This window comes from Sminthopsis crassicaudata, chromosome 6, assembly GCF_048593235.1.
Source record: "Sminthopsis crassicaudata isolate SCR6 chromosome 6, ASM4859323v1, whole genome shotgun sequence".
Classification (NCBI taxonomy): Eukaryota; Metazoa; Chordata; class Mammalia; order Dasyuromorphia; family Dasyuridae; genus Sminthopsis; species Sminthopsis crassicaudata.
This window is the reverse complement of record NC_133622.1, coordinates 239,939,417-239,952,957: the sequence shown is the minus strand read 5'-3', so window position 1 is coordinate 239,952,957 and position 13,541 is coordinate 239,939,417. Positions and strand designations below refer to the sequence as shown.

At 39.3% G+C, this 13,541-nt stretch overlaps 1 long non-coding RNA gene across 1 annotated transcript; it reads right to left on the bottom strand.

Moving 5' to 3' along the window:
- Window positions 1-2,222: 2,222 nt before the first annotated feature.
- LOC141545650 (uncharacterized) lies at window positions 2,223-6,091 on the bottom strand. The gene is made up of 2 exons (XR_012483103.1): window positions 5,880-6,091; window positions 2,223-3,055 (listed from the first exon to the last, which is right to left on the bottom strand). It is a non-coding gene; the product is annotated as an uncharacterized LOC141545650 (long non-coding RNA).
- Between the last annotated feature and the right edge of the window lie 7,450 nt (window positions 6,092-13,541).

The following is a 13,541-nucleotide window of genomic DNA, read 5'->3' as shown; positions in this document are numbered from 1 at the left end:
CCTTGGAACTTCCTGCATCTGTCTTTGTTACAACATCTGGATAGATGAAGGACACAAGCAGAAACCCACCCCAAGGAGAGCATTTGGCCCTTAGTGAGCCCTGAGTCTCACTGAACCTGAGCAGAGTACAAGTGCACTTGTATATATTATGGGAATACACTTTTACCTCAAAATCTGGGTAGCATATTAAAATCTGGGTAGCATAAAAAAGTAAAATAAAATAAAAATAAATAAATAAAAACAACTTCCCAGATCTGTTGGAATTATAAGACAAAGTAAAAACAGAAACCCTCACTCAATCACTTTCACCTTCTGAAAGAAACCCCAAATCAGAAATACTCAAATACAGAGTATTCAAATCAAAGAAGAAAAATAATGTTGTGAACAACCAAAAAGAGTTCAAGGATCAAGGAACCCCAGTCAGGATCACACAGGACTGTTGTAACTACTGACTTTAACTTATTTAACATATATTGTTCTAGCTTTCATCTAGGGGAGGGGTAGAGGGAAGGGAGGGGAAGAGTTGGAAGAAAAGGTTTTTCAAGGTCAATGCTGAAAATTTATCTTGAAGATATATTGAAAAATACATCTTGGAAATAAAAAGCTACTAAAAAAAAAAAAAAAAGTAGTGACCTGCTTTCTCAAAGGGATAACAGTAACAGGTTTGCTGCTGGTTGTGGGATGCGAAGGACTAGCTAGAGAATTTGGCTTCTAGGAAGGCCTGTCCTCCTTCCTTTCTCCACTGAGACCAAGGTCCTTCTGAGCCAGAGAAAGACTCAGAAGTGTTGAGAAGGACTGGAAATGAGAAGTTCCATCCTTGACTATTCTGCTGCTGGTTCTCCCTCCTCCTGCACTCCTCCGCTAAGATCAAGACTGGGCCAGATGAACAGACTGTCACAGACTGCAGCTGTGACTGGGAGAGATGAAGACTTGGGCTGGATCAGACTGACAGACAATGTAAAGGAGACTGTGACAGACACAGATTTTAAAGGAGATGTGATGGAGACAATAACGACTCTTGACTCTATTCCTGATCATGCTCATAGGGTCCTTTCCTCTTCAACTAAGCAGGGATTTAGTAAATCTTTAATATATTCAAGTATTTCTCATCATTATGACTTTAAAGTCATAGAAGCAGTTGTCAACTTTGAATAAAATAGCAATTATATTAAAATGTCCAAAACTACTGGAGGAAGTGTGTTTGTTTACTTTTTCTGTCAATTCTTCACCATATCTTACTCCACACATTTCTCTTAACCTTTAATTTATTTAATTTATTGCTGATATAAAAGTAAAAAATTCAGCTGCCTAATTTGTATGGCTGCTTCCTTCAATGTGCTGAAAATTCTTAATGAAATTATATGAATCTCTATTTAAAGAATTAAGAATTTTGAGTTTGTCCCTCACGGGAGCAGGAGCCCTCACCTCTTCTCTGAGCCTTTTGTGGTGGCTGACTTCTGGTTCCCTTCACTTTGCTGGGGCATCTCATTCCCATCCTCCTTGACATCCTTGTCTGGTCTCAGGCCCTAGAATCACCTGCAGCCTCCCTCCAGTGCCCTCCACGCATGTCCTCCAGCCCAGGAGGCTTTCAGGAGGAGCTTGCCCCTGCCTGCTTCCCTCTTTCACGCCACTTCTCTCAGACTTGCACCCATAGCCCTGGCAGAGGGACGTCTGCGGGATGCTGACAGACTGGGCAGATCCACGTAGTGAGATCCCCATTGCCAGATATAAGTGCCAGGGACCAGGAGGAGCTGTGTGAAGGCATTTCTATGCAGCAGTTGCTTCATGACCCCTCCTCTAGCAGAGTGAAGCTAGACTAGCATCCACCATGATGACACTCATTCTTGGAGCAATGCTGCTCATCCTCTGGCCCCAGCTAGTGCCTTCTCATATATATATATATATCCTATCAGTATCATATATATATATATATATATATATATATATATATATATATATATAAGATACTGCCTGAATATATGCTAGATTTATGACACTAGCAAAGTCACTTTAGTACTTTGTACTTCAATTTCTACTCTTGAAAAGTAGGAATGGTAATAGTATGAAACTTATAGAATTTGAAAATGAGCAAAAAAGACTATCAAACAATCAAAATACTTCACAAACCTTAAAGTATTTTATGCCTCAAAGGGACCTTGATGATCATGTAGTAAGTTTCTTTCATTTTCTGGATAACAAAATTGAGGTTCAAAAAAGTTATAGCCGCCAACATGAGCGAACTGGTACAAGAAGAGGTCCCGGCTCTAGCGGCTATTTTCTGTGGGCCGGACGAATGGGAGATGGTGAGCTGCTCAGGACCTTGCCGCTGAGGAAGTCCATCTCCTAGCAAAGCTGAATTCTCCAATGCTGTTAAACTTCTATTGCCAGTTTGTGAATTTTTACAGCTTCATGCACCGACCAGAAGGGGATTCTCACAACTCCACACTGCTACTAACCACATCATAAAGTCTTGCCCTCTTGCTTTGTTGTGCTTCTCCAAACTTCAAAGAAGGTTGTACAATATAGTCTTCCATCAGCAACACCTCCAATCAACAGTGAACCTCGTTGCAGTTCCATGAACATGATGCCATCTTGACTCTCCAATAATATTCCATAAATGAAGTTTCATCTCTGGGCTCCAATAATATATCCTGGATGTCCCCAAATGCCTGGAATTTCCTCCCTTCTCATCTCTACCTCCTGGATTCCCTGAATTCCTTCATGTAGCTTCTAATAATCCATCTTCTATAGAAAATCTTTCCCAACCATTTTAATTCAATTTTAATTCAATCCTTCTGTTAATTTTTTTTTTCTAACCTGTTTGTACATATGTTTGCTTGATGTCCTCCCATTAGATTAGAGGCTTCTTGAGGGCAAATACTGTCTTTTGTTTTATGTCTAGAAATAAGAAATCAGGGAAGGAAAAGTCCAGGAGTCACTAAAAACAGCAGCACAATATAGTTGAAGTTTGATTTGAGGCCAATGGTGTTCTGCAACTTTGTCTTATAAAGCCTCTCAGAAGCAGAAGTCCTGGTCCCATTAGCTATAGTTATTCCTAAAAAGTCAGAAGTTTCTAGATTAATTATTTACAAGATTAGAACTATTTTTGTTATATTCTAAAGATAGTTTTCTGAAACTACATAATTTTGATATATTAATGCCAGGAAGTTATAGAAACTACATGGATATTAATTTATATGGTTTTATTTATAATAGTTACTACAACAGAAAGACTAAATAATTCATGATTTCCTAAGAAATATAAATATTTATTACTTAAATATACTTGGTAGTTATATTTTCATTAATAACAATCTTAATAGATAAACATAAGCTATTCCTATCCATGTTTTCTTTTAACAAGATACTTGAATTTAAATGAATATCCTAATTTCAATTTTCCAGTGACTTCTCAATCTATTCTTTGTAGAAATCATATTTTAAAAAAATATACAATTACTATAGTGCATTGAACCAAAAATTAGGAAACCAAGTTGAATAAATTTTAGTGGCCTATAGGTTTTGGATAGATATTTCCTAATATGCTCTAGTTATTTAAATCACAAATTTTAGACCACTTTCTCGCAGGATGCATTTCTTCCTTTCTAGTTAATCGAATAAAGTAACTATTATAAAAAAAAAAAAAGTTATACTATTTAAATAAATTCACCAATTGTCAGAGACCTCTGCTTGATTTGAAAATTTAATTATCTGTTTGCATAGCTCTGAATCACTACAATATGATGGCAGTCATATAGATGACTAAGGTGAGATCAATATTACTATTATTTTGCAACACACATGCCACAGGAAAGAAAAAAAATGGCCAGAAGTACTCTCTGGTTTTGTTACAAATGAATGAAGAAAATTATTTCGATTGATTTTGAAATAAAACAATATAAATCATTCCCCAAGGGCTTTCAGTGTTAAAAGCTCATTCCTCCCAAGAACTTTATGATAAAGAAGTTGAGAGTGCATCTAATTAATTTATACAAGAAGACCCAACTTTCAGGAAGAATGAAAATGAATGGGCAGCACTCACTCATCTAGAAAGTAGTAGAGTCAAGACTGGAATCAAGATGTTTGAATGAAAAGCCCAAGAGTCTTTCTATAATAACAAGTGGCCTCATTAATATATTTTTAATACTTTGGACTTGGACTCAGAAGAAAGTGAATCTCATTAAAAAATAAAAAGTGACCTCAGTGTAGTTGAGGAACTATCCCCACAGAGCAGAACTGAACAGAAATCTATTTAAAGAGCTTTGGATTATTTGTGTTTTAGAAAGAGATAGTATCCTTATTTTCTTGTTTTTGGAGAAAGAGGAAATCAATTATACATATATAATTATACAAATATCTATCAAAAGAGCAGCTGAATGTGATTTCATCCCATGTGAAAAAGGTAATGATTTTATTTTCATATCTTGAACTTTTCACTTGAAGTTCACTTATAATTAGGCAACTGCCAAATTTTCTAAATGTTCTAAAGATTAACTTTCTTGTGAAGGATTAAGTTGATGGACAATTCACAAAATTATGTGAGCAATCTCCAGAAAAATTTTAGGACAATATTTGCTCAGAATATGTGTTAGAGTGGATTTTTAAAAAATAGATATTTTAGCATTACAAAAAGAATAAGGTGAGGAAAGTCCTATGAAGTGATAAAGCTTTTTTATAATGCAAAGAAAGCTGCTGGTAATAGCCACATTAATGAAAATCAAAAATCAAAACTTTTAAAATCACAATCCAAACAAGACGTAACTACTGAAGGAAAAAATATGGAAAAGTATCAGTAAAATCATCATTATGATATTTTCATATGATTATTCTATCCAATTCAATAAATATTACTAAATTCTTGCTACGTGACAATAATGTACTGAAGGAACACACACTTATCCACACACACACAGATATACAGAGAATCGAGATGGAGACCAAGACAGAGAGACAGAGAAAGACACATACATAAAGAGAGAGAGAGAGAGAGAGAGAGAGACAGAGAGAGAGAGAGACAGAGACAGAGACAGAGACGGAGAGAGAGCGAGAGACAGAGAGAGAGAGAGAGAGAGAGAGAGAGAGACAGAGACAGAGACAGAGACAGAGAGACAGAGACAGAGACGGGGAGAGAGAGAGAGAGAGAGAGAGAGAGAGAGAGAGAGAGAGAGAGAGAGACAGAGAGAGAGAGAGAGACAGAGACAGAGAGAGAGAGAGAGAGAGAGAGAGAGAGAGACAGAGAGAGAGAGAGAGAGAGAGAGAGAGAGAGAGAGAGAGAGAGAGAGAGAGAAGATTGAGGGAGAGAGGGGAAGGGATGTGGTATAAATATAAATTAAATTGATATAAATTATAGAGCTATACTGATATTATAGAGATTGAGATAAATAGATTATAGTAACCATATCATTATACTTTGTTTCCTTTCTAATACTTTACATTTTATTTATATTTAGAATGGGTCCAAAAGCTTTACCAAATTGCTAAAGGTGTATATGATAGATAAAAATGATTAAGAACTATTGTTCTATAAAAAGTAAGTAGAATATAACATTTTACCAGATGTTCTGTATGCTTCTCTGTGGTCCCTTTCCCTTATCATGCAAAGCTATGACAAGCATTTGCACTGGTAGAGGACCAAGAGCACAGTGGAATGACATCTTCCCACTTCCATCCATCCATATATAAAATATTACCCAAAGAGTTGTTCTAATGGCTTAATGTCTAAAAAGTGATTGTTGCAATCATTCAGTAAGTGATATATTTAATTTTTGCAGCAAACATTAGTAAATGGTAGACCTGAAAATCACAAACTACATATCCCTTGGGGTTGAGAAGAGATTGGAGGTGGCCCTTAATTTGGTTTTAAGCACTCATGAACATACCTGAGAACTCTTTATATCTTCTTCCACTTTATATCCACTTCCATCAGCATATATCCTCGTACAATATCATTGTTGAAGTGTATAATGATCTTCTGGTTCTGCTCGTTTCACTTAGCATCAGTTGATGCTCCAAATGAAAATATTCAATTTGTCAATCACTTTCTGTTGATTATTGTTTTCAAAGCACTTGGAAGAGATCCTTAAATAGATGGGTTTCCTGCCCTGCTCTGTGGGAACATCCTTTCTTCTAGTTTATTTTACCCTTTTTAATGAGAATCAAATTTTTTGGGCTCCCAGTTCAGTAAGTTCTGCACCAGTGAATGAGGTAGTACTTCTGATGTCATAAAAAGAACTCTCAGAGGAGAGTCTAGGGATTCAGGGCCTGTCTGGGCTAGTCCAATTGTTGATTGTGTAACACTCGACAATTCATTTCTTAGCTCTGAAAGTCATTATCCCTCTGTGCAAAATCATTCTAATGAAACTTGTACTTCCAACCTCAAGGTGTTCATGGGAAAAATAATTTGAAATGGGTCAAATGCTTCATATAGATGAGTTCTTATTAATTATATAAAACTGATAACAAATGACTGTTAATTGTTTGAAATAATGAGTCAAATATTTATATTCTTTTGGGGGGGGCGGCATGAGAGAGTATCATCTTTGTGGAAGATGATATTCATGATGTTTCTCCCCTGAAATTTTAGAAAAGAGAGCTTAACTATAGAAAGAATTATGCCAAAATTAAATGTAGCAAAGAATCTTGACAGGAAAGACCCTCTTCCCAATCCAATTAACTAATCAGAGACATCAACAGGTACAAAGAGAAAACATTTATGTAATGCCTGCAAGGGAGAAGCCCAGACACACACCTGGGAGCCATCCCAACCCCTTCCATCTGCTCCTGCAACCCAACCTGCTTCCAGGTTTGTCCAGGCACTAAAAACAAAAGACTGGACCCTTCTCATTGGATAGACTAAAAGGACATCATTATCCTTGACCAATAATCACCAATGCTGGCTGCCTCCCACAGGTGACATCACTCCCTGCAACTTCTTGTATCTCAGGTTCAAAGTTCATTCCTCCATGGAGTAAATGACCTTTCCCAAGGTCCAAAGTTCTGGGAAAAGGGATCATATGATTCAATACTGAGAAATACTTCATCCAATCAGTTCCATTCATTGCTAAGAAAGGTGGCCAAAAAAATAAAATTAAGGAAGACCTGAGTTTGATGCATTTCTCATACATTTACTGTCTAAATATTTAAGTTTAGGCATTTTGCTTATATCAAATTGATTTTCTTCAGGTGTAAAAATAAAAAAAAAAAAGAAACAAAAGAAACCTATAATGATAGCAGCATGTACCTCATTAGATTAGAATAAGAATCAAATATGTGAATGTCTTTACACTGGTTAATAGGCTTTAAGAATAGAAATTATACAGCTGCTGCTGCTTTTAATACTTGATTGGTTATTTTCTCTTCTCCTAAAGGACAAACATTACATCACTATGTTGGGATCCAATTACAGTGTGTCCAGCTACAGCTGATCAGATCAGAATGAAATCAGATTGCTCCACCCCAGGTTGGGGATAAATAGTGTATAAGCAGAGCATGTCCCTAAACAAGCCAAAAGGCAATCAGATGGAAGAAAGGGATAGAGTTTAGGAAAAATAGAGTTGTATGCAGTAGAGTATACTTAGATATTCCCTGGAGAAATGAAATCTATTCCTGTTCAGCCTATGGTTCCTTTGCCTCCAGGCACAGTAGCCTTGACCATTTCACTTTCTGAGAGTGCTTACAAAACAGTGTTCATCCATACACTGATGTGGGAAACTGGAGAATGTGTAGCTTATGTCCTAGTCACTAACACAGGTAGACAAAGTGTGATTTATCAAGCAGGAGAAGTACAAGTATCAGGCTTATTGTTATATACCCCTAATAAGCAATCTGGTGACAATCGCCCAGATTCTGACTCCAATGAACAAAATCCAGGAATATATTGGACAGCAGCTGTGACAGCTGACTGACCTATGCTTACTATTTATATAAATGGAATACCATTTGAAGGATTGGTAGACAGGGGTGCAGATGCTACAGTTATTAGAGGTGCCAATTGGCCCAGTCACTGGCCAAAAGTTAAGGCAGAGGGGGCACAGTAGATAGAGCACCAGCCCTGAATTCAGGAGGAACCGAGTTCCAATATGGTCTGAAACACTGAACACTTCATAGATATGTGACCCTGGGCAAGTCACTTAAACCCAGGCTCAGGGAAAAAAAAAAAAAAAAAAAGGTTAAGGCCCACACCTACATGTGTGGTGTAGGAGGATCAATAGCAGCAGAAGTTAGTTATATGTCTTTGAGATAGACATTTGAAAATGAAATAGGAGTTTTTACTGCTTTTGTGGTTGAAAAATTCCCCATCAATCTGTGGGGAAGAGACATTTTATAACATATAGGATTACAAGTAAGCACTTTGGCTTTGTAGGCAAGGCTGCTGTTGAAGGCCTAACTGGACTCTTACCGGTTTCAATTCAGTAGAAGACTGAATCACCAGCTTGGGCAGAACAGTGGCCCTTAAGAAGTGATAAAATTCAGGTCTTATTAGACATAGTACAAGAACAAGTTGACCAAGGACACTTTTGGCCTTCTCTAAGTCCTTGAAATTCCCCAGTATTGGTGGTGAAAAAGAAATCTGGAAAATGGAGGATGTTCAGTGATCTAAGAAGAGGAAAGGACCAGATGGAAAGTATGGGAATTCTTCAGCCTGGACTTCCATCTCCTACTCAGTTGCCAAGAGAATGGCCTCTTTGGGTTATAGACATTAAGGATGGTTTCTATTCTATCTCTCTAAGAAAGGAAGATATCAAAAGATTTGCTTTTTCTGTGCCTAGTGTTAATTTGGCTAAGCCTCATAAAAGATATGAATGAACATTTTTGCCACAAGGAATGAAAAAACAGCCCTACTATGTGCCAAATATATGTTGCTGCTGCTCTTGCTCCAGTAAGAAAAGCATTTCCTAAAGTAATGTTTTTACATTGTATGGATGATATTTTGGGATGTGTGCCTGAGGAACAAATGTTAAAAGCGTGTCTTCAAAAGTCCATAGAAACACTGAAGTACTACAAAATGCATATAGCTACAGAAAAAAAAAATTCAAAGAGATGATCCTTTTCAATATTTAGTATATGAAGTATATCCTAAGACACTCACAATACAGAAGCTTTCTTTAAGAACAGAGAAGTTGGACACCTTAAATGCGTTCCAAAAATTAATAGGAGATATCCAGTAGATGTGACCAGGGTTAGGCTTAACTACCAATCAACTGCAACCTCTATATGACATTTTAAGGGGAGACAGTGCTTTGAATTCACCACACCAGCTTACAAAAGAAGTGCAAGAGGCTTTGAGAGAAGTTGAACTGGCTTTATCCAATGTGGTTGAAAGAGTCGCTCAAAAACCCTTGGAAATATCACTTTTTGCTACAAAAGAGGCATCCATAGTAGTCCTTCATCAAAGAGACAGTATGATTGAGTGGATAAGCCACCCAGTGCAACCAGAACAAAGCCTTACTCCTTACCCAGTGCTTGTGGCTAGAATTTTATTACAGGCCATTAAAAGAGTAGTACAATTATCTGGGATGAGTCCTCCAAAAAGAAACACATTCTATACTAATGCACAAATTAATATATGCCCTGAGAGCATTTCATAATGGCAAATTTGATTGACCACAGCTCCAAATTTTGCACATGGGTCTCCATTAAAAATAACCCGGCTACTACATAATGGGCAATGCATTTTTGAAAAAAAGGTTTCTAAGGTTCCTCTTACATGACCAATCATCTTTGCAGATGACACCAAAGAAAATATTTTTGCTATACACTTCATGATTTATCCATAAAGAGAATAGTCAGAAAACTCCTTTTCAGTCCACTGAGCACAACAAATTATTTGCTGTCCTGTCATTTGCTCTCACTTATTACCCAGGAGACATACCTATAATTACTGATTCATCCTATTCAGTAGGTGTGGTAAAAAGAATTGCCACAGCCCAAATAAAATTTACAGCCTCTAATATTTAACAGCTCTTTAAGGAAGTTCAAGAGCAAGTGAGAAAGCATCCAAGCAAAAGTTATATGTTAAATGTCTACTCACATAGTGGACTTCCAGGTACTATTTTTGATGGAAATTCAAAGGCAGATAGCCTTTCCACTATGTTATCCAGTACTCCTTTATTTCAGAAAGCACAAGAATCTCATTCTAAATATCATCAAGCTGCTCAAGCTTTACATTTACAAATTGGAATAACAAGAGAGCAAGCTAGGAGCATTGTAAAAAGCTGAATAGCTTGCCTTCCTTTGCACAATCCTACACTCCCTCCAGGGAAGAATCCTGGTGGTTTCAGACCCAATGAAATCTGGCACATGGATGTGGCCCATTATAAATCTGTTGGTCATCTGTCTTTTATCCTTGTGGTGGTAGATACCTTCTCAGGATTCACTTTGGCAGTGCCAACAGCAAAAGAGACAAGCTGAGTGGTCACTGAATTCATGTCCAAGCATTTTGAATTATGGGTGTGCCACAAGAAATAAAAACAGACAATGGGCCTGCATATACTTCTAAATATTTTGTGCACTTTTGTGCACAGTGTACGATTTTTTACACCATTGGCATTCCTTTTAATCCTCAAGGTCAGGCAATGGTAGAGAGAAGAAACAGAGACACTAAGGCAATCCTCAAAAAGAAAGGAAAGCAGGAGCCACAGGTAACCTTAGAGAACTTCTAAATTTAGTTCTCCATATCATTAATTTTCTAATTTTTGACAAAGATGCATTGGTTCCTGCAGACAGGTTTTATAACCTGTGGCAGTATCCAGTGTGAGAAGCTCCACTGTCCTTAGATAATCACCAGGTGATGTGGAGAGACCCAGAAAGTGGTGAATGGAAGGGACCAGAGAGGTTAGCTGCTTGGTGGAGAGGCTTTGCTTGTACTTCTTCAGATGGAGATGGAAACAGATGGGTGCCAATGAGTCTTATTCTCCTTGTTCATCAGGGAGAGACAGAAAAAGAGAAAAACAAAGGAGAAGATCTAAGAAACATCTGACACTGAAAGAGCATGGCTGATAAAGAGACTGTTAAAGATTCCCTAACACAAGATAAGGCTGTTAAAGAACTTTAAAACCATCAGGAAACATTGGATTTCCTAACACAAGATGAGACTAATGCTCAATGGACTTATGGACGTTTATAAATTCTCAATTTATAATTATTTGATTATGTTATTTGTTACATACTTCTAGCATGTATAATGTTACTATGTTACAATATATATATATATATATGTTTATATAAATATATGTAATACCTCCCATATTGATGGAGTTATGTTTCAAGGCCATGACCACCCTATGTTCTAAATCAAAAGAAAGGGAAAGATGTTGGGATTACAAGGTGATAACTCAGGTTGTCTAAACAATTCTCTAGCTCAGAGTTGACACCTTTAGCAGTTGACACCTTTAGTTTTCTCAAAAGGAGTTTACACATTTAAAGGAGTTTTCACTTTTAAAAGGAGCAAGTTGATTGGTTGAAGGATTTCCCACAAGCCCCTGGATTCTCATCTGCCCATTCTCTGGGAGGATAAAAGAGACAACATGGGGCCTGGGAAGCAGTCTGGATTTGGGAAGGACTAGAGCTGGAGGAGATTCAGAGCCAGCATTCAGGAAGAAGAAGAAGAGGCTGCTGGAGAAGAAAACCAGGAAACCTGCTCCCAGAGAAGGATTCCAACTGAGGGAGCATCCTAACTTTACACAGCACGCCTATACTGAGAGGCACTGAGGAGGCCGCCCTAGGAGCCACACCGGGCAATGACTACAGCCAGATTCCGGACAGGGAGAGAGCCATGAAGAGCACCAGGAACCTGCTGGTGGACGGCAAGGAGAACTGCCTGACGTTCGGGGACAGTTTCGAGAAGAGGCCCAAGTCCTACTTCCACAGGATCGGCTATGATTTGAAGCCGGCCTCTGTAGGCCCATCCGGGGAAGGTGAGCTCCAGGTGAGCAAGGGAGACGAGGTCAGGGTCTCCCTGCCTCACTTCCCTGGAGCTGCAGCCCCAAAGACTGTCTTCAAAGGAAACAAAAGACCCTATGAGGCAGACTGTATTCTCCTCATTAATCAGGATACCGGCGAATGTGTGTTGGAAAAAGTCAGCAGCAGCCCTCAGGTCAAGAAGATGAGAACTGAGGGAGGGAGCAAAACCCAGGTAAGAGTGGAAGCGCCCCCTGCACCGGCACTGCCCACTCCCATAGCATCGGGATCCCTGCCTCACTTCCCTGGAGCTGCAGCCCCAAAGACTGTCTTCAAAGGAAACAAAAGACCCTATGAGAGAGACTGTATTCTCCTCATTAATCAGGATACTGGAGAATGTGTGTTGGAAAAAGTCATCAGCAGCCCTCAGGTCAAGAAGATGAGAACTGAGGGAGGGAGCAAAACCCAGGCAAGAGTGGAACCGCCCCCTGCACCGGCACCGCCCACTCCCATAGCATTCCGAGACGCAGGGAAGACACCTGTTGGACCAAAAGCCTGTCCTGTGGAAGAAGATCTTCTCGGGGAACTCCAGTTGTTGGACATTAAGAGACAGCTGAGAGCCTGGATGGAGCAGATGGAGATGTTCAGAGACAGCAGCTCCTCAGACTCTGACAGCTCCAGCAGTGAAGAAGAGGAGCCCGCCCCCGGAGGCTCGTCCTCCCAGCATCCTCCTCTGCAGTTCCCTCACAGAATCCCTCTGGGGAACAGCAGCACCAGCCAACTCCCCGACAATAACCGGCTGATGAGCATATTGCAAGAAGATTTACAACTGAGTGACTCCAGCAGCAACAGCAGCTCCTCTGACTCTGACTCTGAGAGCTCCAGTAGTGAAGAGGAGGAGCCCGCCACAGCCAGAGCCGCGTCCTCCCTGCATCCTCCTCTCCCTCACAGAATCTCTGTGGGGAACAGCAGCAGCCAGCTCCTCGGGAATAGCAGGACAATGAGCATATTGCAAGAAGATTTACAAGTGAGTGACTCCAGCAGTGAAGAGGAGGAGCCCGCCTCCAGAGACTTGGCCTCCCAGCATCCCCCTCTCCCTCACAGAATCCCTGTGGCAAACAGCAGCAGACAGCTCCCCGGGAATCACCAGCTGATGAGCATATTGAGAAAAGATTTACAACTCAGTGACTCTGAGAGCTCCAGCACTGAAGACCAGGAGCCTGTCACAACCAGAGCCTCTTTCTCCCAGCGTCCTCTTCTGCAGTTACCTCACAGAAGCCCTATGGAGACCAGAAGCAGCCAGCTCCCCGGGAATGACCAGCTAATGAGCATATTGCTACAAGATTTAAAACTCAGTGACTCTGACAGTGACAGCAATGACTAGCCTTGGAACTTCCTGCATCTGAATTTGTTAGAACATCTGGATAGATGAAGGACACAAGCAGAAACCCACCCCCAAGGAGAGCATTTGGCCCTTAGTGAGCCCTGAGTCTCACTGAACCTGAGCAGCATGCACTTTTATATATTATAGGCTTACATTTTTACCTCAGAATCTGGGTAGCATGTTAAAATCTGGGTAGTATAAAACAAACAAACAAACAAAAAACAAAAACAAAAACAAAAAAAAAAAAAAAAAAAAAAAC